The sequence below is a fragment of a genome, unplaced genomic scaffold, assembly GCF_019419815.1.
Source record: "Pyrus x bretschneideri cultivar Hongxiangsu unplaced genomic scaffold, Pyrus_bretschneideri_v1 Contig79, whole genome shotgun sequence".
NCBI lineage: Eukaryota > Viridiplantae > Streptophyta > Magnoliopsida > Rosales > Rosaceae > Pyrus > Pyrus x bretschneideri.
Window position 1 is genome coordinate 394691 of NW_025999819.1, and position 26589 is coordinate 421279.

Below are 26589 nucleotides of genomic sequence, written 5' to 3' on the forward strand. Positions count from 1 at the left end.
CGCAATTCACAACATTCTCCAAAAGTCCTTTACGTGAACAGCACAATAAAGATACAATCAAAGATCATTAAGCATTATGAAAACTATAAGTGTTGACGAGGCATTCGTTACTATGATGAGCATGAAACTCGTGCCAAGAATTCATTTAACGCGATTGTTTATAAGCAACCTCCACTACTTGTGAATATAAGTTCATAACGATTAGGTGAAATTCACTTATATTCTAGCGTCATATTTATGCATGAAAATTAAGCGCGCATTCTTAATAAACATTCATAAATAAGTTATCAATCAAACGGTTAAACAAATTGAATCCACAACTTATGAAATTCCAACGAAAGTTAATCAATTCATATTGCAAATATAAACATAGTTTCGAATCACCCCCTAGCTAAAGGGGTTTAGTTCCTCATAACTTTGAAATCAAAGAAACACCTAAACATTCCAACAACTCAAAACTTGAATTGTATGAACGTTTAAGCACTCTTCTCTTCCATTCCTTATACGTACAAAACAAAGAGAATTAAAATGAAACTTTGAAATCGAAGAAACACCTAAACATTCCAACAACTCAAACTTGAATTGTATGAACGTTTAGGCACTCTTTTCTTCCTCGTTGTTGTAGCACAAGGTTTAAGGATAGGTTGTGTGATGGTATGAAGTGTTTTTGAGGGATGGGAAGTGTGGAATGGAGTGGAAATGGAGGAAATGAAGAAGGGGAACTCACGGCAACAAGGTTGCTGTTTTTGTGTTTGTGTTGTGTATGAAAATATGAGATGCCTTGATGAATGGAATGAATGGGTATTTATAGGAAGATTAGTGATGTGAATGGATGTTTGTTTAAGGTATGGTGGAAGGAATAATGGCATATTAGGTTGTATGGATTATGGGTGATAGTGGCTTAATGGGAATGCACGGATTAGCATTATGGGATATTAGGGTGATGGAAAAGATGCACCAATTATGGACGGAAAAAAATGGGAAAAAGTGGCTGCTTTTGAAAAATTATGGGAAGATTGGCTGAATAATTAGGGTTAGTGGAATGGTGGATGAATAATATATTAGAGGATTAGGGTTAATGGCAATGCACGGCTTAATGAATATGTATGTAGTGGGCTGCAGATTTTTGTGAATTAATTAGGGAGAGAATGGAGGAATTAGGGTGTAAAATGGGGGTCACGAATTGAAGGGTTAATGGGCAGATTTAGGGTGAATGAATAAGATGGTTTTGTCAACTAAATGGATGGGAGTGTGACGGCTAGAGAGGGAATTAGGGTGGTGGCTGAAAATATGAATTAAAGTGAAACAATTAGGTCGACTAGGGTGAGTTAGGGTGAGTTAGGGTGAGAATCTGAATGGGAGAATGAAAAGTGACGGCTAGGGTGAAATGAAAGGGCACGGCAAAGGGTTACAAAGTGGCTAGGAAATATGGACGTTTAAGATTAGGAAAGGTTACCAAAACGGGAAACTTAGGGTTAACTTTCCTAAAATAGGAAACCTTGTTTGAGTAGGATTCCTCGTTTTGGTAGGAATTCATCGTTTCTTCACGTCTTCAACTCATTCATTCCTCTTTCGCTCCAAAAGGCTCCAATTTGCATCTTCTTGCACACTTTGGCCTTTTAATCTGAAAATACACAAAAGTGGCCTTAAACACTAAAATAGATAAGTAAACACAACATAAATGCACGAGAACAAGCTAATTAAGTCGCATGAATATGCTCCTATCACCTAGCACCAGATTCAAGCATCCAAATTAAGCGTGCACTCTCAATCAACATACAAGAATAAGTTCTAAATCAAACGGTTAAGCAAATTGTATTCACGACTTATGCAAGGATAACTGGAAGTAATCAACTTATTTCACATATATAATCATGGTTTCGAATACACCCTTAGCCAAAACGAATTTAGCCAATCATACTTAAAGCAAAACAAAGATTACATGAATTAGACATTGAAATATAAGATAGAATACACCTAAAATTGTTCAACAACTCAGAATGAAGAGCCAAACAATTGAGTGAATCTGTCTCCTTTCCCTTGTTTGCGGCAGATTGGGTAGTGATGGTTTTTGGGCTGTTTTGATGATGTAGAATGGATTTTGGGGTGTTTAGAGGCATGACAAGGGATGTAGGTTGAGTGTGGATGAGTGTTTGATGGTTGGAAGGGGGTGGAAGACTCGGCAATGATGGTGGAAGAAGGTGAAGCGGCTGGTTGTATTTCTGGGTTGCAGAATGGTGTTTTGGGATGTTTTTATGTGTGTGGGAGTGAATGGACGAGTTTTGGTGGTCAATGGTACTGTAGGGTTCGGCCAAGGGCTGATTATAAGTGTTTTGGGAAGTTAATAACATACCTAATTGAGTTATGATTCAGATTTCCTAGTCTAAATAGAAAAGGTAAGTGAATAAAGTCCAAATAAAATCAGAAAAGGGGAATGCACGAATTTAAAACAAGTAAGGAATGTCTTTGCCTTGCAAGGAATCAGAAATTAAACCTCTTTTACAGCAAGGAAGGGGAATTTAAGGTAAGGTACGAAATTGGTGCAAAAGAAGGAAGGAAAAGTCAATTTCTTGCAAGAAATCAGAAATTAAGACTTTAGGGAAAGTTTCAGAACTAGGAAAGTGAATTAAACTAGGAAATAAGAAATTGAAATTAGGAAACACAAGGGAAGGGTGCGGCATAAAGTTTAGGAAAAGGTAAGACACAAAGCAAGAGGTATTAGAATAAGGGAAGGGTCCTTACACATATGGAAAATAGGGAAGTTTACACAAAGAAAGGGAAACAACCTTCCTTGCATGGCAAGGAAGGGAAAGTTGCAAAGAACCTTTGTTTGTTGTCCAAGGGTGCTCGGGAGCCATCTTAGTTGCTAAAACTTAGAGCGTTCTTGATTTAGGAAAGGTCAACCAAAATAGGAAACTTTGGCTTAACTTTCCTACTTCAAGTAGGAATCCTTGTGTGATTAGGAATCCTCGTCCAACTAGGAAACCTCATGTGAGTGGGAAACCTCCTTCAATTTGGAAACCTTCTCATAATTGGAATCCTCGTTGTAGTAGGAATCCTTGTCGTAGTAGGAATCCTTGTGACATCAACTCTTCAATTTTGTCCATTCCTTTTGCTCCAAGCATAAGCTATCCAATTTGTGCCCAAAAGTGCTCCAAAAGGCTCCAAAATGCATCCTTTCACTAAATACGTCTTATGAACCTGAAAACACACAAAAGAAGCTTAAAGAACTAAAATAACTAAGAACTAATAACATAAATGCACGAAAACAATCAAACTAAGTCGCATAAATATGCTCCTATCAAATTCCCCCATACTTAGCTTTTGCTAGTCCTCGAGCAAAACGGAAAAACAAAACTAAACCTAAACCTTCCAACAATGGTCTCAGGGACTCTTAATGCACATGACATGTTCAAGATCATTACTCACATAGATTTTAGTCATCCTTACGCTTAGGCACATACGTAATCATAATCACTAATTACTAGTTCTCATTTAATCAATTTAAAACAACATTTGAATGTAGTAACATGCCTTAGAGAATTCACTTAATTCCTTACAAGATACTCTCTTATTTTCACACAAAATTTCTGATTACACACCCTATACTAAGTATATGTGAGAAGATTGACGTAAATATGAAACTAAACACTCACATATGTTTATAACAAGGAAAGCACTTTTCTGGAATGTATATGAATATGATCTCATGAAAGGAATGCTACTAATTAGATGTGAGAACCAGGGACACCATATGCTTACATCAATTCCAAACTCCACATTATTGAAAACATAATGATCAAGATTGAAGCATAAGGATTATAACGGGTTAAGGGTGATTGGATAACAATGAAAGGTAAGGATAACAAACATTCTTTAAGCAATAGCAAGCAAAGTAATGAAATTTGACACTTAGAATCACTTATGATTGCAGAAACTCACTTAGACACACAAGGGGACAATTCACACAACTCTTAGGGCCATATTCAACGTTTTGGACCCTTTCTTCAACTACCACAAACATGTGAGCTTATTTTCACTTATTTCAAACTCTTTTTCGTTCTTTTCACAACTTTTTCTTTTCTTTTTCTTTTTCCACGAATTTTTTTTTATTTTTTTTATTTTCACTCATGCCTTATTTCTTTTCATGGCATATCAACACAAACACACAAATTTAATTCCCCCACACTTGTTGTTTTGCAAAATCGAAAGGATTCCCTCTAAGTCATGCTTACTATGCTTCAAGAACAAGGGTATGGGTGGTCCTAATCTAGGCTAGGTAGGGATGATATGGGTAAACAAAGAACAAAGGCTAACAATGGCTCAATGGGGGTTATGACCTACAATATATAGTGCATGGCTTGGCTGTTTGGTTGATGGCTTCACTACACACTTCATCTTGATATATATTATACAATCAATATCATGCTTTGAATGGAATGGATGCAAGTTCTAGCATTTGGAACTAAGTGATGAAACGCCTTCTAATTAGCAACCAAGCAAGAATAATGAGATCATGCAATGAGTTTGAAAACAAGAATCACAGATTAATACTCTCCAAAGAATGTTTAAAGCTCAAGTCTCTCAGGGTTGTAATGTTATTCTAAGTTCCTTCCTTCAAGCATATTACAAAAACTTATTTTTTCTTCTTTGGGATTAAACATGAATTCATAAACAACAACTATAACCAAGTATAAACCAAGAATATATCAAACTTCCATCCATGTTTATAACTCTCTTTCACAGCCATGCACATAAAAATCAAATCCTCATCATTGTGTTGGAAGGTATCCTAAGACACAAACACACAAACACACAAAAACAAACACAAAACTGACTTTTTTTAGTTGTTTCAAACTGTTTTTTTGGGATTTTTTTTCAAAGTAACCCATAAAAAGACTTCAAAACATGTTAAAAACACTTAAAACAGTGGGAAACAAGTTTAGACATGTTAGGTGGTAATACCCTACGAATTTCATGCAAAAATAGCTCAAAACAGAATGTTACCCCCCCCACACTTAAACTAAACATTGTCCTCAATGTTTTAGACTAAACTAACAGCAAAGGAACACACAAATAAACACATCACACATAACATAAAGTAAGCAACAAAGAAAAAGGTTTAGGGACGCAAATCTGAGTTTGGAGCGATTCCCAAGTTCTTCCTTTGTTGATTGCATGGGTTGCCTCCCAAGTAGCGCTTTCTTTTACGTCTTGTAATCGGACGATGCCACATTGATCAACCTTCATGGGAACCCAAGACATAGTAGGTGGTCTCCTCCACATCATGTCCTTCAACATTTGCATAATATGGCTCAATGAATGGGAGGGGATAGTGATCATCCTTGATGGTGGTGTTTTGGTTCCGAAAGTCCATGTAAATGCTCCCACCACCTTGAAATCGGTTGGGCACCTGCACCAAAGAAGGTAACAACCTATTAGTTGAAATGGGAATGAAATTGGGATTGAAGACTTACAAACATATTGTGGTGAAGGCTCAAAAGCGGCAGCTCTATCAACAATGTCACTAGGGCTACTTTCGGCCATATTAGGTGGTTGTAGGGCAATCACTCCAAGTTCCTCTCCAATGGTGGTTCTTGATACATCCTTCTTGATAGGTGTGGATCCTTTCCGCCCTATATCCTTATGCACATCAATGGCAAAACAAGAATGACCATCATTAGGATTCTTAATAAAGTCATAAACATTGAATTTAATTATATCACCACCAAACTCCATTGTTAGTGCTCCCTTGGCCACATCAATCTTTGTTTAGGCTGTTTTCATGAACGGTCTTCCAAGTAGGAGTGGCAAGGGTGGAGAATGAACCGAGTCTTCCATTTCAAGCACATAAAAATCCGCCAGGAATATCAAGTTATTCACCTGCACTAAAACATCTTCCAAAACTCCCTTTGGATAGGCATTAGATCGATCGGCCAATTGAATAATCACACCATCATTTTTCAATTCACCAAGGTACATGGATGCATACATAGAGTATGACATGACATTAATTGAAGCTCCTAAGTCTAACATAGCATGTTCAAACTTAGTTTGGCCAATAATGCAAGGAATTGTAAAGCTACCTGGATCTTTGCACTTTGGAGGTAACTTTCGTTGTAAAATAGCGGAAACGTTTTCTCTTACCTTAACCACCTCTTTATTTGAAGCCCTCTTCCTTGTAGTGCATAATTCCTTCAAGAATTTGGCGTATTTGGGTACTTGCTTTATGGCATCTAGGAGCGGGATATTGACTTGAACTTTCCTAAACATCTCAAGAATATCTTTCTCATGCTCCTCCTTCTTTGTTTGCAAAAATCTACGAGGGAAAGGAACATTGGGCAGATTAGTGTTCGAAATCACAACATTTGGGACAACATTACCTGAGGTGGACGGATGTGAGTGCTTAGATGGCTGCGGCATAGGTGGTGCTACCCTAGCCGTGGGGTAGGATTGCTCATCTTCTTCAATTTGTATCTTCTCATCTTCCTTGTTTTGGGCAGGTACATGTGTTTTGCTTCCCACTTCTTTTCCACTTCTTAGTGTGATAGCTTTTGCAAATTCGAAACCACCCTTGGGATTGACCACCGTAGTGCTTGGTAACTTACCATTTTCACGAAATTGTCCCAAAAATTCTGCCATTTGGCCCATTTGCTTCTTTAGCTCATTAACCTCCTTTGCTTGGTTCTGCATTCCCTGTGCCATTGTGGTTAATAACTGATATGTTTTATCGTCATTCATAGATGTACCTGAGTTAGTTTGGGATGATTGTGCTTGAGGAGGTGGTTGTGGTGCCATTGGCCTTGGAAAGAAACCCAGGGGTTGTCGGAATCCACTTTGTTGGGCAGGTTGTGGTACATCTCTCCATCTGAAATTGGGGTGGTCACGCCATCCTTGATTGTATGTATTAGAGAAAGGATCACCCCTTGGTTGGTTTTGACTCCCATAACCCACGACATTGGCAGATTCCCACCCTCCATTCTCAATTAATTGAGGGCATTGATCGGATTGGTGTCCTTGAATAGAGCATACACCACAGATTGTAGTTCCTTGCATCTTGGGGCCTTCAACAAACTGCGATAACATAGATGTAAGGTTAGCCATTTGGGATTATAACTTAGAAATAGAACTTACCTCATTTACATGATGTGGCTGTGGGGTGTCTTTCTGCCCAACACCTTCATATTGTTGTGCGTTGAGTGCTCGATTAGCAATGAGAGTTTTGGCATCCATGGGTGTCTTGTCCACTATAGCTCCTCCCGCGGATGCATCCAACATTTGACGTTCAATTGGTAAGAGACATTCGTAGAAATATTGAAGAAGAAGCTCCTCCTTCATTCGGTGTTGTGGACATGAAGCAACAAGAGTTTTAAAACGTTCATAATAAGTTGGAAAAGATTCACCTTGGCTTTGCTGAATTCCACTAATCTTCTTGCGAAGAAGAATGACTCGTGATGTCGGAAAGAACTTCTCTAAGAAGGTTCGCTTCATACTCTCCCATGATGTGACAGTTCCGGGAGCCAACTCATACAACCAATCCTTGGCCTTCTCCAACAAAGAAAACGGAAAAGCCTTCATCTTCAATATGTTGCTGTCCACGTTCACCGGTGTCATACTTGAGCATACTACTTCGAACTCTTTTAAATGCTTATTGGGGTCCTCCATTGATAACCCATGGAACTTGGGTATATGATGTAGCAAACTGGACTTCAACTCAAATTCATCGGTCTTCTCAGGGGCTGCATTGTCCAAACCCGAGGCAGAAAGCTCCTTGATGGTTCGATTGTCCGCTGCCATGGTTGGTACTTCCTCTTCAAACCTTGCCGTGGGCTCCTCTTCAACCTCAACTTCTTGCTCTTCCAATTCAGGTTCGGGACTAGGAGGATTAGACTTTTGTAGTTTCCTTTTTCTTCTCAATGTCCTCTCAAAATCGCCGTCAAAATCGAAGATATGCTCACGAACAGGTTGTGAGCTACGGGTCATAAACTAGTAACTGCACACAAGAGCAAACAAGATAAGTAACCAACTTAATAGACTCGGCACAACTAAGAAAATAAGGTGCCTATACACGGCACAAAAACAAAACACACACACACAGTGCAAAATTTAAAACAAAACAGAAACTAAACAATTTAAACAAGACTCAAGACAAGGGATTAGCAACTTTGCTAATCCCCGGCAACGGCGCCAAAAATTTGATGCGTTACGAATGTGACACACAAATTAAACCTTATTTGTGACAATTGTAGTAATGATGTAAGTAGGGATCGTTCTAACCAGGGATTAACTAGGGGTGCTAATCTAATATAAATTGACTCAAAAGCACAAAAACTAAACTTAAAGACTCTAACTAGACTACTATGACACAAAACAGATTTGAAACACTCAAAACTGCCTAAAACAATCAAATTGACTCAAACAGAAACTAAAACTTGAATTGGACGAATTTGAAAGTGTTTGTGACTCCAAATACTTAAAAACACAAAATAAGACAGATTAGAATGACTAAGACTTAACAAAATATGGGGGGATTGTGTTTGGACGAAATTAAACTTAATGGGCAGATTGTAAAGAAAACAGATTGTAAGACAAATTGTGATGAACCAATGGATGATGGAATAGCTAAGGGGTTCTTCTCCACACATGAAATATATGCAACGTAAATCAATTTCCAGTTATCAATTCAATAAGTTATGAACCTCGACACTCCAAGTTAATTAGGTCCACTTAAATTAACCTTCAGATTTCCCTAGAATCATTGAATTGGATGAATATGTATCGCAACCAAATTATTCCTAACAAGTTCTCTATATGAACAGCATGATAAAGACACAAGTTAGAATCATTATGTTCTTTGGAAATCATAAGCATCGACAAAGCATTTGTAACTATGAAAAGCATGATACTCCTGCCAGGAATCTACTTAACATGATCGTGACTAGCGACCTTCACTACTTGCGAATATAAATTCATAACGATTAGGTGAAACAAACTTATACCCTAGCACCAAATTCAAGCATGCAAATTAAGCGTGCACTCTCAATCAACATACAAGAATAAGTTCTAAATCAAACGGTTAAGCAAATTGTATTCACGACTTATGCAAGGATAACTGGAAGTAATCAACTTATTTCACATATATAATCATGGTTTCGAATACACCCTTAGCCAAAACGAATTTAGCCAATCATACTCAAAGCAAAACAAAGATTACATGAATTACACATTGAAATATAAGATAGAATACACCTAAAATTGTTCAACAACTCAGAATGAAGAGCCAAACAATTGAGTGAATCTGTCTCCTTTCCCTTGCTTGCGGCAGATTGGGTAGTGATGGTTTCTGGGCTGTTTTGATGATGTAGAATGGATTTTGGGGTGTTTAGAGGCACGACAAGGGATGTAGGTTGAGTATGGATGAGTGTTTGATGGTTGGAAGGGGGTGAAAGACTCGGCAATGATGGTGGAAGAAGGTGGAGCGGCTGGTTGTATTTCTGGGTTGCAGAATGGTGTTTTGGTATGTTTTTATGTGTGTGGGAGTGAATGGACGAGTTTTGGTGGTCAATGGTACTGTAGGGTTTGGCCAAGGGCTGATTATAAGTGTTTTGGGAAGTTAATAACATACCTAATTGAGTTATGATTCAGGTTTCCTAGTCTAAATAGAAAAGGTAAGTGAATAAAGTCCAAATAAAATCAGAAAAAGGGAATGTACGAATTTAAAACAAGTAAGGAATGTCCTTGCCTTGCAAGGAATCAGAAATTAAACCTCTTTTATGTTGGAAATGTGCCCTAAAACCAATCATATGATGATACTTTATGGACATTTCACATGTTAAACTAATCTAGTTTAATATTAGGGGCAAACATTATTGTTTGAGCCGTCTCATATAAATGTTATATGCTTAAACGATAAGTCCAAGGAATATGTGATTGGAAGAATGCGATCTAAAGAAGTTAGATTCATGAGACCATTCTTTCGTTGACACATCCTAAACGTTCCTGATCATAGGATTGTCAATTGGGCATTGACAGTCCGTTAAGATCAGTACGTGCTATGTCTTCTCTCAGGGAGAGTGACTAGTCTCGAGTCATTGGTGTGTGTGACATCAAGACAAGTACGTAGGTGCTCAATAGAGAATGAGTTCACTGAACACGATCAACGAAGAGTTCTCATATTCATGTCATATGAGAACTCATGGTTGGGATAATGCAAATTAGTCTTTTGACCTGAGGCATCACAGTTGTCTTGTGGTTAGGTCCTTAATCTTTGATTATGTCAAAGTCACTCCATCAGGAGGGTGTCCATGGCATCGTTGGGGTTAAGCCACTTAGCCATGGAGGCAAGTGAATGCGCAACAAGGGATCTCTAACCTTCAAACTGTTTGAGGGAGAATACTCTATGATATGATTAAGAATCTTTGGCCAAAGTATGAATGAGATTTAGGAATGTGTTCCAAATCACATTCAAGGTAATCATATAAGCACAAGACTCACATTGGATAGTAGACATGAATAAACTATCAAACCAAACAATGTGGTCAAGAGTATTGTATTAGAGAAAGACCGTATTGCATTTGTAATCCTAAAACTGAATAGGTTCTCCACCTCTTCTGATTAGCTTGGGTAACCATGACATGCTGCTAGGCGTCAACCATGGTTTGTGGAAGCCCTAAAAGTGTATTATCACTAACGGGAGAATTGAAAGTAAGTTTCAATTCACAATCGATTAGAAAGAGTTTTAATCGCCCACTGCCTCGCTAAAAGGAACCTAATGGATCGTTCACCGAGTAAGGTAGAGTTTGAAGAAACAACGGAGATGAGTAAGAATAATTAAATGGTTTAATTATTTATCTAAGGCTAGGATTAATTAATATGTTAATTAATCAAACGAATAAGTTCGTTAAAGACCTCGGGTTAGTTTTGGGCCGCAAGGCCCAATGGGATTTGAATGTCAAGCCCATTAACTCAAGTTGTATGACAACTTGAATAAACAAAGGGCTTGAAAGCCCAATAAACCCTATAGGCTTGCCATGTTAGAAGAATAGGGCTTTTGGTCCATTAGGTCACTTATTTGAAGGGACTATATAAAGGACTTTATAGCCTAAAATTTACATATGGTAATTTTTGGGGAAAGGATGAGAACACAAGCTCTCCTTTCTCTCTAAAATTTAGGCCACCTTGGAGGGATCATCTAGCAATCAAACTCCTCCAAGGTCACTCATTTCTTCTTCATTATGCCTTGGTGATGAATCATTAGAGGTTCTCAATTTTGGGAACTTGGAGAAACCTTTTCATCCATCCAAATCCATGGATCTAAGATGCAAGGAATGAAGGCCCTCTCTTTGGGTGATTAGCCTTTGCTTATGCAAAGAGGAATCTACAAAGGTATTGATTTCTCAACTCACTTTGTTTTGAGTTGAGTCTTGGTTCACCTATCTACTAGGCTTTGAATTTCATGGGTAAATGTTTTGTTTTAAGTGCATACAAGCATGATTCCGCCTTTAATTGTTAATTGCATGCTATTGATGTTGCTTAACTGAACATGTTTTTCACAAATCTTCCTTCATTTTATAGCAAGGAAGGGGAATTTAAGGTAAGGTACGAAATTGGTGCAAAAGAAGGAAGGAAAAGTCAATTTCTTGCAAGAAATCAGAAATTAGGACTTTAGGGAAAGTTTTAGAACTAGGAAAGTGAATTAAACTAGGAAATAAGAAATTGAAATCAGGAAACACAAGGGAAGGGTGCGGCACAAAGTTTGGGGAAAGGTAAGACACAAAGCAAGAGGTATTAGAATAAGGGAAAGGTCCTAACACATATGGAAAATAGGGAAGTTTACACAAAGAAAGGGAAACAAACTTCCTTGCTCGGCAAGGAAGGGAAAGTTGCAAAGAACCTTTGTTTGTTGTCCAAGGGTGCTCGGGAGCCATCTTAGTTGCTAAAACTTAGAGCGTTCTTGATTTAGGAAAGGTCAACCAAAATAGGAAACTTTGGCTTAACTTTCCTACTTCAAGTAGGAATCCTTGTGTGATTAAGAATCCTCGTCCAACTAGGAATCCGCATGTGAGTGGGAAACCTCCTTCAATTTGGAAACCTTCTCGTAATTGGAATCCTCGTCGTAGTAGGAATCCTTGTCGTAGTAGGAATCCTTGTGACATCAACTCTTCAATTTCGTCCATTTCTTTTGCTCCAAGCATAAGCTATCCAATTTGTGCCCAAAAGTGCTCCAAAAGGCTCCAAAATGCATCCTTTCGCCAAATACGTCTTATGAACCTGAAAACACACAAAAGAAGCTTAAATAACTAAAATAACTAAGAACTAATAACATAAATGCACAAAAACAAGCAAACTAAGTCGCATAAATATGCTCCTATCAACCTTATTAGAATCTTTTTTGTTCAATTCCGTAGCTTTAGGAGACTTTTCAGTTTCTGTTGAAGCCTCATCTTGCTCAAGATTATTGGTTTGTAGCTCCCCTTGCTCATTTGTGTCTTTTCTAGTCCTCTTTTGCATCTTTGGCAGCTCAAAAACTTCTGTTCCACTCTTTAAAGTTACAACATTCATCTGCTCCGCATTTGGATTCACCACGGTTTGGCTAGGCAATGATAGGAGCATATTTAGGCGACTTAGTTAGCTTGTTTTTGTGCATTTATGTTGTTAGTTCATAGTTATTTTAGTAGTTTAAGCTATTTTCGTGTGTTTATAGGTTCATATGGCTAAGGAAGCAAAAAGTGCATTTTGGAGCAAAATTGGACTTGGAATGGATAGCATATGCTTGGAGCAAAAGGAATGGACGAAATTGAAGACCTAAAGATGTTAGGATTCCTATTCACAAGAGGATTCCTAATCACAAGAGGATTCCTAATCAAAAGAGGAATCTTAGTCAAAGAAGGTTTCCTACTTGAAGTAGGAAAGTTAAGCCAAGGTTTCCTATTTTGGTTTAACCTTTCCTAATCCTAAAAGACCTCATGTTTCAGCAACATTGAAGACTCTTATGCATTTTAGGACACAAATCAAGCCTTCCTTGCAACCTAATTGCCCATGCCGTGCATTCCATAGTGTTTCCCTTCCTTGCTATGCAAGGGAGGTCCTTATTTCCTATTTTATGTCATTAAACCACATTCCTTTCACCCCAATCTCAGCCACACCTTACATACCTTTTCTATCCCAAATCCTTGCCTAAATTCAGCATTAAATCACATTCCTTTTCATACAATTGATGCCGCAAGTTACCTTCCCTTTTCCCTTTGATTTCTGATTTTATATCTCCTTTCCTTAGGGATTTGAGGGTCCAATCCTTTCCTAAACTATGTAATAAACCTTAGGATTCTTTCTCTCAAATAAATACCAAAGCCGCACCCCTTATTCTAACGTAATCATTCACCCACACAATCTGCCATCCTTTATCCTTTCTCCCAACCTTTGCTACAGTTTTCAACCTTTCTTCCACCATTCATACACTTCCATACCTTCACCCAAACATCCATACACCATTCCCAACCTTTGCCGCACTACCCTACCAACCTAAATCCATTCACAACCTAGAAATCCATCCAAAATCACCCCTAGACTCTTGTGCCGCAGCCTTGCAAGGAAGAAGAGAAGAAGAAGAAGCCTTGGACGTTTGTGCATTCAAGTTGGAGTGTTGGAACATTTTTAGGTGTAATCTATCTTTTGTTTTCAATGTTTAATTCAATTTTCCTTTGTTTTGTTATGAACATGAGAGGCTAAACTCATTTTAGCTAGGGGAGGCTTTGAAACCATGATTATATTTATGATATGAATTAATTAAGTCCAGTTGTGATTTCATAAATTGTGAATGCAATTTACTTAACCGTTTGATGGATAACTTATTCTTGTATGTTGATTAGGGAGGCCTACTTAATTTGCATGCTTGAATTTGGTGCTAGAATATAAGGGAGTTTCACATAATCATCACAAACTTATATTCACAAGTAGTTAAGGTCGTTTTCACAATCATGTTAAGTAAATTCCTAGCATGAGTATCATGATGTCATAGTTACAAGTGCTTTGTCAATACCTATGATTTTCATTGAACATAATGATCTTTGATTGTATCTCTATTATGATGTCATGTAGGGAACTTTTGAAGAATGCTTTGGGTTGTCGTATGATGTCATCCAATCCAATAAATTAAGGAAAATCTGAGGGTTAATTAGTGATGTCACGGTTAATTTGGGGTGTTGAGGTTCATGGTTTATCGAAAAAGCAACTGGAAATCAATTTGTGTTTAAATATATCATGTGTTGAAAAGTATCCTCTAGCTATCTAATCATCCATTGGTTTTCCCAAATTCGTCCAAATCTCTTTTAAGTTTTTTAGTTACTTGTTTTTCTCTTAAATTCGTCCAAAACCCAATCCCCTTTACTTACTTGTTTCAAATATGTCCTAAAGTGTGTTTTTGAGTCTTTTGAGTCAAAACCAATTCTATTTTCGTCCAAATTAAGTCTTAGAGTCTAAATTGAGTCTTTTTGATTGTTTTGTGTTGTTTTGATTCTTTTAAGTTTGTTTTGAGTCATATAAGTTTAGTTGAGAGTCTTTGAGTTTGTTTAAGTGTTTTTAAGCATATTTTTGTATCTTTGAGTCAGTTTTCATTAGATTAGCAATCCCTCCTAATCCCCGGCCTAGAACGATCCCTACTTATATCTATACTGCAATTGTCAAAAAGAGGGTTTAATTTGAGTGCTATTATTTATCACATCAGGCAACCTTCCTGGTTGGTGTTGTTGCCCCATCAAACTTGCTAACTGACTCATTTGGCGCTCAAGGTTTTCAATTGGTTTGTCTGTTTTCTGTTGATGAGATTGAGTAGAGTTAGCTAAAGAAGCAATTAAATCATCAAGAGACTTACTTGGAGCTTGTTGTTGTTGAGGTTGAAATGGTGCTTGCGGTCTTGCTTGAAAGAATCCAGGTGGACGGTTATAGTTGTTGGGAACAGATTGTTGTCCATTGTCTTGATTGTTCCACTTTAAGTGTGGATGATCGCGCCACCCCGCATTATAGTTGTTGGAGTATGGATCATATTTTTGTCTTTGTTGCCCCTGAAACCCTCCTAATGCATTAGCTTGCTCAAGACCACCTTGATCCATCAACGAAGGGCACATATCTGTGGCATGTCCCATCATTGAACATACACCGCACACTTGTTTTGGAGCCACCATAACCTGTTGCACAATATTAGTCAAGTTAGCTAATTCTAATTCAATACTAGAGTTAGCACTTACCTCGTTAACTTTCTTAAGAGATAGCTCATCTCTCCCTCTAACTTGTCATGTGTTGCCAGCAATGTTCTTTAATAATGCCTTAGCATTTGTTGGTGTCTTGTCAATGAATACTCCTCCACTTGCTGTATCAAGCATTACACGATCAGTACCACACAATCCTTCATAAAAATACTGTATTAAAAGATGCTCTGAAATTTGATGATTAGGACAAGATGCAACCAAATGTGTGAATCATTCATAGTAATCTCCAAAGGGTTCTCCATGTTGTTGTCGGATTGCGCATATGTCTTTCCTTATACTTGCAGCTTTTGTGGCCAAAAAATATTGCTCCAAGAATGCTTGCTTCACCTGGTTCCATGTGTTCATTGATCCCGGAGGTAAATTGTAAAGCCACTCGTTTGCCTGAGCTTTTAATGTAAATGGGAATGCCCTCAACTTGACTTGCTCCTCATCCACATTGGCTGGTCTCATTCTCGAGCATACCACGTGAAACTCCATAAGATGCTTGTTGGCATCCGCTGTTGAGAAGCCATGGAACTTAGGCAACTAGTGAATCATGCCGGACTTAAGCTCAAATCCTCCTTCTGCATTTGGATATGTGATGCACAATGGTTGTTGATCAGTATTTTGGCATTGCCAACTCCCTCCTTTTCTGAACTCAAATGTGGTGGAGAAGGTGGTGGTAAAGACACCGATGCACACTTTTGCTTGATTTTTCTTTGAAGCTTTCGAAGTGTTCGTTCAAGCTCAGGATCGTAGGAAGCTAGATCAATGCTCTTGGACCTTCGAGTATGCATATACTACAAAGAGTACCTGAAATAAAAACAAAAACAAAAACACTAATCAGGCAAGAAAGGAAAATAATAGAAAAATAAGTAATTAGAAATAACAATCCCCGGCGACATGGCGCCAAAATTTTGATAGGATTAAAAGCACACCACAAAGTAGCACATAAATGTCCTATTCATTTTCCTTATTAACACTAAGATTTGTCAATTGTAGCATATGAAGAAGGCCCGACATACACTTATCTAAAGTCTACGAAATTTTATATGCATATGAAGAAGGACCTACTGGCCAGCCACCGAAAAATAATTATTAGACCAACTTACACTTATCTAAAGTCTATGAAATTTTATATGAAAACACTAGACACACAGAGCTACACTCACACAAAATTTTGGGATTTTTGGAGTTGATTTGATATTTAAATTAAATCCAACAAAAACAGGGAAAAAACAGATTTTAAGTAGTTCACAAATTAAGAAAAATGAGTTAGGGGAATTGCTATCCACCACCAAATAATCATGCAAACATGTTATGTTTCATTCAAATTCCTTCTATTTCTAGATGAAGATGTCAAGTTGGCTCAATGTTAGAACGCAACCTATTACTCTTTCTTATGTAGTATGTTAAGAGAATGGCATTTTCAACTTAACTTAGTCCCTAACATGCAATCTAAAATGGCGTGTTCATAGATTTAACAAGTAGAAATCATTAAGAATGAAAAGAGTTTGAGTCATCACAAGGCATTGTAAGTACTAGTGTTGTCTTACTTATCCTAGAAATTGGTTCACTTGTTAATTGCAATTAACAAGTACTACTCTAGAACATATGTAGGTCCTCATTCGACAAGGGCAGGCACACACATATTCATAGCATTAGAATCCTAGATATGCTTACTAAGTATGCATCCGTAGAAAACACAAAGAATTCATCAATGAGACAAGTACTGAACCAATTTTCATCCATTCATAAAAGTAATTCAAACGAAATGTCATAACAAAATTGCAATCATATTCGGGGCTTCAAAATAGCCCCTAACTACTATAAATTTAGTTACACATTATTCTCAAATAAAACCAAAAGAAGGACATGGGTTTGAGAAGATAAAACCAACAAGTACTGAACCAATTTTCATCCATTCATAAAAGTAATTCAAACGAAATGTCATAACAAAATTGCAATCATATTCGGGGCTTCAAAATGGCCCCTAACTACTATAAATTTAGTTACAAATTATTCTCAAATAAAACCAAAAGAAGGACATGGGTTTGAGAAGATAAAACCAAAAGAAGAGAATGCCAAGATTTCCTCCTTCCTTTCCTTCCTTCCCCAACGCAGTAGCCTTGCCTTTTTTTCTTCCTTTCCTTTCTTTTTTCCTGTCTTTGCTGCTACAACCTGCATCCCTTTTTTGTTCTTGCTTGCTGCCACAGTTTTTTCTCTATAACTCACCCCACTAACAGCCATTTAGTGATGACAATAAGTGCGAGGAAATGGTAAAACAATTGTAACTCTTTAGATAGCCTTTATGCCCATTACTCCCACTTAATTTTCCATTTCCTCTGATATTTGAATAGGTGTCAGCTGGTTTGTTCTTGGCTGCATCAGTTTTGGCTGCTAGATTTATTGGATTAATGCTTTCAATGCTTTCTTGTCAGTTACAAACTGCTCAGCCTCTTGGGAACCTTTCAGTGTTAAAACGGCCATAACTTCTTCTAGAAAAATGATATTGATGTGATGAATAATAGCACTCAAATTTAACCATCTTATTGACAAATTGTAGTAAAGATGTAAGTAGGGATCGTTCTAGGCCAGGGATTAGGAGGGATTGCTAATCTAATAAAAACTGACTCAAGAATACAAAACTAGGCTTGAAAACACTTAAATAGACTCAAAGACTCTTAACTAAACTTATATGATTCAAAACAAACTAAAAAGACTCAAAACAACACAAAACAATCAAATAGACTCAAACTAGACTCTAAGACTTAATTTGGACGAAAATAGAATTGGTTTTGACTTAAAACACTTAAAAACACAAGTTGGACAGATTCTAGCTATTTAGACACAACAAGGAAAATGGGATTGGGTTCTTGGACGAATCTAAAGTAAAAACAAGTAACGTAAAGACTCAAACAAAGTTTGGACGAATTTGGGGAAAGCTATGGGTGATAAACTAGCTAGAGGATTCTTTTCCACATAGGATACATTCGAACATAAATTGATTTCCAGTTGCTTTTTCAATAAACCATGAACCTCAATACCCCAGATTAATCGTGACCTCACTAATTAACCCTCAGATTTTCCTTAAATCTTTGAATTGAATGGACAACGTATCGGCAACCAAATTATTCTTCCCAATTCCCCTACATGAATTGCATAATAGAGAAAAATCATTAAGTTTCATGAAAATCATAAGTATTGACAAGGCATTCGTAACTATGACATCATGATACTCATGCCAGGAATTTAACTTAACATGATTGTTATAAGCAACCTTTACTACTTGTGAATATAAGTTTGTAATGATTATGTGAAACTCCCTTATATTCTAGCACCAAATTCATACATGCAAACTAAGTAGGCCTCCTTAATCAACATACAAGAATAAGTTCTTAATCAAACGGTTAAGTAAATTGCATTCACAATTTATGAAATCACAACTGGAATTAATCAATTCATATCACAAACATAATCATGGTTTCAAAGTCTCCCCTAGCTAAAACAAGTTTAGCCTCTCATGTTCACAACAAAACAAAGAAAACTTGAATTAAACATTGAAAACAAAAGATAGATTACACCTAAAACGTTCAAACAATCCAACTTGAATGCAAAAACGTCCAAGGCTTCTTTTCCTCTCCTTCTTCCTTGCTAGGCTACGGCACAAAGATTTTAGAGTGTGAAAAGTGGTCTTTAGTGTATTAGGGTCAAGGATAGATGTATGCCAGGAAGGTATGATGAAGGGAAGAGTGTGGAATGCTGTAAGGAAAGTGATGAAGGCTACGAATGAAAGTGTAGAGGGATAAATGATGGCTGGTTGTGTATCTGAATCAATAGAGTTATATATGGGTGCGGCAATGGGTTATATATTTGAGGGAAAGGATCTTAACTTTAATTAAATGGTTTAGGAAAGAATTGGACCCCAAATTCACAAGGAAAAGGAGAATTAAAGTCAGAATAAAAAGGGAAAAGGGAATGTGTTTTGCGGCAGCATCTAAAGGGAAGGAAAAGGGAACTTCCTTGCACGGCAAGGAAAGGGAAAGGATAAGGTGAGTGCAGCAAGGGCTAGAATGGTGCAAGGAAGGTTTAGTTTGTGTCCTAGAATGCATAAGAGACCTTCAATGTTGCTGGAACTTAGGGATATTTAGGATTAGGAAAGTTCAAACCAAAATAGGAAACCTTGGCTTAACTTCAAGTAGGAAACCTTCTTTGATTATGAATCCTAACATCTTTAAGTCTTCAATTTCGTCTATTCCTTTTGCTCCAAGCATATGCTATCCATTCCAAGCCCAATTTTGCTCCAAAAGGCTCCAAAATCCACCTTCTTGCTACTTTAGCCATATGGACCTACAAACACACAAAAATAGCTCAAAATACTAAAATAACTATGAACTAACAACATAAATGTAAGAAAACAAGCTAACTAAGTTGCCTAAATATGCTTCTATCAAATTCCCCCACACTTAGCTTTTGCTAGTCCTCGAGCAAAACAAAACAAACAAAACTAATAAAACAAAAAACACTCTAAACCTTCCAACATTTACCTCAGGGATTTTCAATGAACATGACACATTAAAGATCACTACTCCCACAAATTTTAGCTCTCTTTACATTGATCAAACACTTAACCATAGTTACCACTTACTAGCTCACATTTAATCAATTAAAACAACATTTTGAATGTAGTAACATGCCTTAGAGAATTCCCTCAATTCCTCACTAGAATACTCTCTATTTTCACATAGATTTTCTGACTACACTCCCTACACTAAGTATATGTGAACATGTAGACTAGCACTCACATATGTTATAACAAAGAAAACATTTTCTGGAATTATTACAATGACATGTATATGATCTCATGAATGGAATGCTACTACTTAGAATGAGAACTAGGGATTCCATATGCTCATACCAATTTCAAACTCCACATATTGAACACATAACATCAAGATAGAAGTTAAGGGTTGTAATGAGGCTAAGGTATTGGCTAACAAAGAAGGGTAAAGGATAATCAAAGGTTCTTAAAGCAATAGGAAGCAAAGTAATGAAATTGACACTTAGAATTCACTTTTGATGGCAGAAATCAACTTTTAAACACAAAGGGAAGATTCACACAAAACTTAGGGTCAAATTCAAACTTTTGGACCCTTTCTTCAACAACCAATACTTGTGAGTTCATTCTCACTTAATTCTCAACTCTTTTTCATTCTTTTCACAACTTTTCTTATGTTTTTCTTTGTTTTCTTTCTTTGCCGTGCCCTTTTATACTCCCCCACACTTGTTTTCTGCAATATGTTGATCAAAAGGAATTCCTTTTAAGTCATGCTTCACTATTCTTTAAGAACAAGGGTATGGATAGTCCTAATCTAGGTTAGGTGAGGATAACGTGGTTAACAAAGAAAGTAGGCTTGAGAAGGCTCAAAAGGGTTAATCCTACAACCCATATGCAAAAGGGTTAGGCTTTTTGTCTTTGGTTTAACTAAACAACTTCATCTTATTGTATGTTATGCAATCAATATCATGCCTTGAATGAAATGGGCATGAATTCTAGTATTTGGAACTATAATGATGAAACGCATTCTAAGTAGCAACCAAGCAAAGAATAATGAGATCATGCAACGACTTTAGAAAACAATAATCCACAGATTTATAGCACTCCAAAGAACGTTTTAGGCTCAAGTCTCTCAAGGATGTAATGTTAGTTTGAGTTCCTTTCTTCAAGCGTGTTACACAAATTGATTTTTTTTCTTTGTGATTACATGTGAATTTGTAAACTATAACTATAACCAAGCATAAACCAAAGAATAAATCAAACTTCTATCCATGTTTGTAACTTTCTTTAATAGTCATGCAATTAAAAACCAAATCCTCATCATTGTGTTGGAAGGTACCCTAAGACACAAACAAACACACAAAAACAACTCTAAAACAACTCTTTTTGGGTTTTTCAAAACTGTTTGTCAAATATTTTTTTTTTTTAAATTTTCATATTGTCTGATGAAGAAACATAAAAACACTTCAAAACACACTAAAAACACTTCAAAACAGTGAGAAACAACATTAGAAGTGATAGGTGATAAAATCCCATGAAAATCATGCAAAAACAGCTTGTTTGTTTACCTTCCCCACACTTAAATCAAACATTGTCCTCAATGTTTCAAACAAAGACTCACATTCAAACAAACAACATAAACTAACAAACACAACAATCATGGCAAAGTAAAAGCAATAAAGAGAAAAGTTTAGGAACGCAAATCTGGTTGTGGATTGTTGGATTGCCTAAGGCTTCTTTATTTGAATGCATGGGTTGCCTCCCAAGAAGCGCTTTTTTTAACGTCTTCCAGCCAGACGATACCTCTTCTTAAGCTCTAGTGGAACCCATGGCATGGAGGGGTACATCCTCCACAATCTGCCCTTCAAAACTTTCATAATATGGCTTCAAACGATGCCCATTCACCTTGAATTCTTAACCATTCCTTAAACTTTGGATTTGGACTGCACCATATGGAAAAACATTAGTAATAACAAAAGGCCCAATCCATTTAGAACGTAACTTACCGGGAAACAAACGAAGGCGAGAATTAAAAAGTAACACTTTCTGCCCTATGGAGAATGTTTTACTACGAATCATCTTGTCATGGAAAACCTTGGTTTTCTCTTTGTAAATGCAAGCATTCTCATAAGCTTCAAGCCTAATCTCTTCAAGTTCATTCAATTAAAGCTTCCTATGAATTCCAGCCGCATCTATGTCCATGTTGAATATTTTGATAGCCCAATGTGCCTTGTGTTCTAATTCCACGGGAAGATGGCATGGTTTGCCATAGACAAGGCAAAAAGGGGACATCCTAATGGGTGATTTGTAGGCCGTACGATATGCCCACAATGCATCCTCTAAATGCAAGCTCCAATCCTTTCTTGTTGGCCCAACGGTCTTCTCCAAAATCTGCTTGATTTCTCTATTGGACACCTTGGCTTGGCCATTGGTTTGAGGGTGATAAGGTATTGAAACCTTATGTGTGACATTATATTTCTTGAGCAGCGCCTCAATGGTGCGATTACAAAAATGAGATCCTCCATCATTTATGAGCACTATAGGCATCCCAAATCTAAAAAAGAGGTTAGTTTTGATGAAATCTGTGACCACTCTAGAATCATTAGTACGAGTGGCTTTTGCTTCCACCCATTTTGAGACATAATCAACCGCAAGCAAAATATAAGTGAAACCATATGAAAAAGGAAAAGGACCCATGAAATCAATGCCCCAAACATCAAAAATTTCCACATTAAATATAGGGGTCTGCGTCATTTGATCCCTTGCACCTGTATTACCCATTCTTTCACAACAATCGCAAGTCATGCAAAAAGTTCTAGCATCTTTAAAGATTGTAGGCCAATAAAATTCACATTCTAACACCTTAAGGGCTATGCGTTGTGTGCCAAAATGACCCCCATATGCATAAGTGTGACAAAAAGTTAAAATTGAATTAAACTCACAATCATGCACACATCTACGAAGAATCTGATCAGAACAATATTTCCACAAATATGGGTCATCCCACACATAAAACCATGTCTTCTTCTTGAGTTTATCACGTTGGTGTTTGGTTATGGTGTTTGGAACTTGTTTAGACACTAAATAATTCCCCAAATCTGCATACCAAGGTTCACTTACCTTAATGGACAACAATTGCTCATCAAGGAATGTTTCTTGGATGGGTAAAGACTCCTCATTGCACACTAAACGACTCAAATGGTCAGCCACCATGTTTTCACTCCTTTTCTTGTCTCTAATTTCAATATCAAACTCTTGGAGGAGGAGCATCCAACGAATTAGCCTTGGTTTGGCCTTCTTTTTGGTGAATAAGTACTTCAAAGCTGCATGTTCAGAATAAACAACAACTTTAGTGCCAAGTAAATATGAACGAAACTTATCTAAAGCAAATACAACAGCAAGAAGTTCTTTTTCAGAGGTAGAGTAGTTCAATTGAGCATCATTCAAGGTCCGGGATACATAATAGATGACATGTGGTTGCTTGTTCTTCCTTTGGCCAAAAATAGCCCTTATTGCATAATTGGATGCATCACACATTAGCTCAAAAGGTATGCTCCAATCTGGTGGAACTATGATTGGTGTCGAGGTAAGCATCTCCTTGAGGTGCTTGAATGCCTTCTCACACTCCTCGTTGAACTCAAAGGACACTTCCTTTTGAAGAAGACGACAAAGAGGTTGTGCTCTTTGAAAAATCCTTGATAAATCGCCTATAGAATCCTGCATATCTAAGAAAAGAATGAACCACTCTCACTGAAGTAGGAGAGGGTAAGTAACGTACAAGATCTATTTCAGAGATTATGTGACCCAAAACTATGCCTTGTTTTACCATGAACTTACATTTTTCCCAATTTAAAACAAGGTTAGTTTCATTGCATTTTTTTTAAGATTAAGGTGAGATTATGCTAACAATCATCAAACGAGTCACCAAAAACACTAAAATCATCCATGAATACCTCAATAATCTTCTCAACATAATCAGAAAATATACTTACCAGGCATCTTTGAAAGGTGGCTGGTATATTGCACAAACCAAATGGCATACGACGATAAGCAAAAGTACCAAATGGACAAGTAAAAGTGTTATTTTCTTGATCATCTGGAGCTATAATAATTTGATTATATCCCGAATAACCATCAAGAAAACAATAAAAAGAATGACCCGCTAACCTTTCAAGCATTTGATCAATGAATGGCAAAAGGAAGTGATCTTTCCTTGTGGTGGCGTTTAGCTTCCTATAATCAATGCAAACTCTCCAACCTATTTGGATGCGTGTGGGCACAAGCTTATTCTCTTCATTTTTCACCACTGTGACTCCGGACTTCTTTGGAACAACTTGGACCAGCAAAACCCAACAACTATCAGAGATGGGATAGATCACGCCACAATCAAGGAGTATGATAATCTCCTTCTTCACTATTTCCATCATTGGAGGGTTGAGTCGGTGTTGAGCTTCTTGAGATGGTTTAGCCCTTTCCTCCATGAGTATACGATGCATACACGTAGTAGGGCTTATTCCCTTGATATCGGCCAAGGTCCAACCAATGGCTGTTTTGTGCTCCTTTAGCACCCTCACCAACTTGTCCTCTTCTTGTGTTGTGAGTGAGGAAGCTACAATGACGGGCAATGTCTCTTGTTCGCCTAAGAAAACATACTTCAAGTGGTTTGGTGACGGTTTAAGCTCAAGGAAAGGTGGTTGTATCACTGAAGGAAGTAACTTATTAGTTGAAAAGTGAATTGAATAGGGTTTGGAACTTACAAGTTTGTCGTGGCAATGACTCTAGGGCAGCCACCACTTCAACTACATCATCACAAAGGGGCACGGCATGAAATTTCAGATTGGTGTCGTGGGGTGGAATTGGTGCTGCCAATTGGTTTTTCAATCCTAATCCACTTGTAAGGACTATTTCAAGTGCATCTTCATGTAATTGTTCAAGATGTTCCTGCGTCAATGAATCAAAGATATCAATAGAAAAACATGAATGATCATTATTAGGAAATATTATAGTTTCAGAAATATTAAAATCAATAACTTCCCCATCAAATTCCATCGTTAAAGTCCCTTTGAATACATCGATCTTGGTGTGGGCTGTTTTCATGAATGGTCTACCAAGTAAAATCGACAAGGATGTGGAATGGGTCGTCTCTTCCATCTCAAGCACATAGAAATTAGCTTGGAAGATCAAGTTATTAACCTGCACTAAAACATCTTCCAAAACTCCCTTTGGATATGCATTAGAACGATCGGCCAATTGAATAATCACACCATCATTTTTCAATTCTCCTAGGTTCATGGATGCATAAATAGAGTATGACATGATGTTAATTGAAGCTCCTAAGTTTAGCATAGCATGTTCAAACTTAGTTTGGCCAATAATACAAGGGATTGTAAAGCTACCTGGATCTTTGCATTTTGGAGGTAATTTCCTTTGTAAAACAGCGAAAACATTTTCACTTACCCTCACCACCTCTTTATTCGAAACCCTCTGTCTCAAGAATGTCTTTGTCATTCTCCTCTTTCTTTGCTTGCATAAATCTGCGAGGGAAAGGAACATTGGGTGGAATAGGGTTAGAATTAATGGAATTTGAACCCAACTTACCTATATTGGTCGAATTAGATGAACTGGATGAATTAGGGTCCCTAAGTGGCTGCGGTAAGGGTGCTTCTACCCTTGCCGTGGCTTAACCTTGTTGTTCTTCCTTCAATTGCAGCTTCCCATCTTCGTTTTGACTTGATTTGGATGGTTTTGGATTAGTGCCAACTTCTTTTCCACTTCTCAATGTGATTGTTTTGGCAGATTCGAATCCTCCCTTTGGATTGACAATGGTTGAACTAGGGAGTTTGCCTTGGTCTCGAAATTGTCCTACGAACTCTGTTATCTGCCCAATTCGCTTTTCCAAGTAGTCCACCCTTTTGTCTTGATTTTGCATTGCTTTGTTTTGATTTTCTTGCCCCTGAGACAAATTGTTAAGTAACTTAATAAGCGTATCATTATCCAAAGACGTACCTAAGCTTGTTTGGGCAGGTTGTGTTTGAGATTGATTTGGTGCGTATGGCTTGGTATAGAAGCCCGGGGGTTGCTGCCTAAATCCTCCTTGTTGTTGGGGTTGTTGAGGCTCCCTCCACTTGAAATTTGGGTGATCTCTCCAACCTGGATTGTATGTGTTGGAATATAGATCATTCCATGGCTGATTTTGGCTTGGAAATCCAATAGCATTTGCACTTTCCTATCTCCCATTCTTAATCAATTGAGGGCATTTTTCCAGAGGGATGTCCTTGGATAGAACACATGCCACATACATTGGGTCCTTGTATCCTCATTCCTTCGACCGTATGAGACACAATAGAAGTAAGATTAGCTAATTGAGATTGAATGTCAGATGTGGAACTTACCTCATTGACTTGCTGCCGTTGGGGGTCCTTTTGGCTAATTCCTTCGTATTGTTGTGCATTCAACGCGCGGTTTGCAATTAGTGTCTTTGCTGCCATAGGGGTTTTATCGACCAATGCACATTCCGCTGAAGCATCGAGCATTTGCCTTTCAATTGGAAGAAAGCCTTCATAGAAATATTGAAGTAGAAGCTCTTCCTTCATTTGATGTTGAGGACATGATGCGACAAGGGCCTTGAAACGCTCATAATATGCTGGAAAAGACTCTCCTTGGCTTTGTTGGATTCTGCTAATCTTTTTCCTCAAAAGAATGACTCTTGAAGTAGGGAAGAATTTCTCTAAGAATGTTCTCTTCATGCTCTCCCAAGAAGTGACGGTTCCGGGTGCTAATTCGTATAAC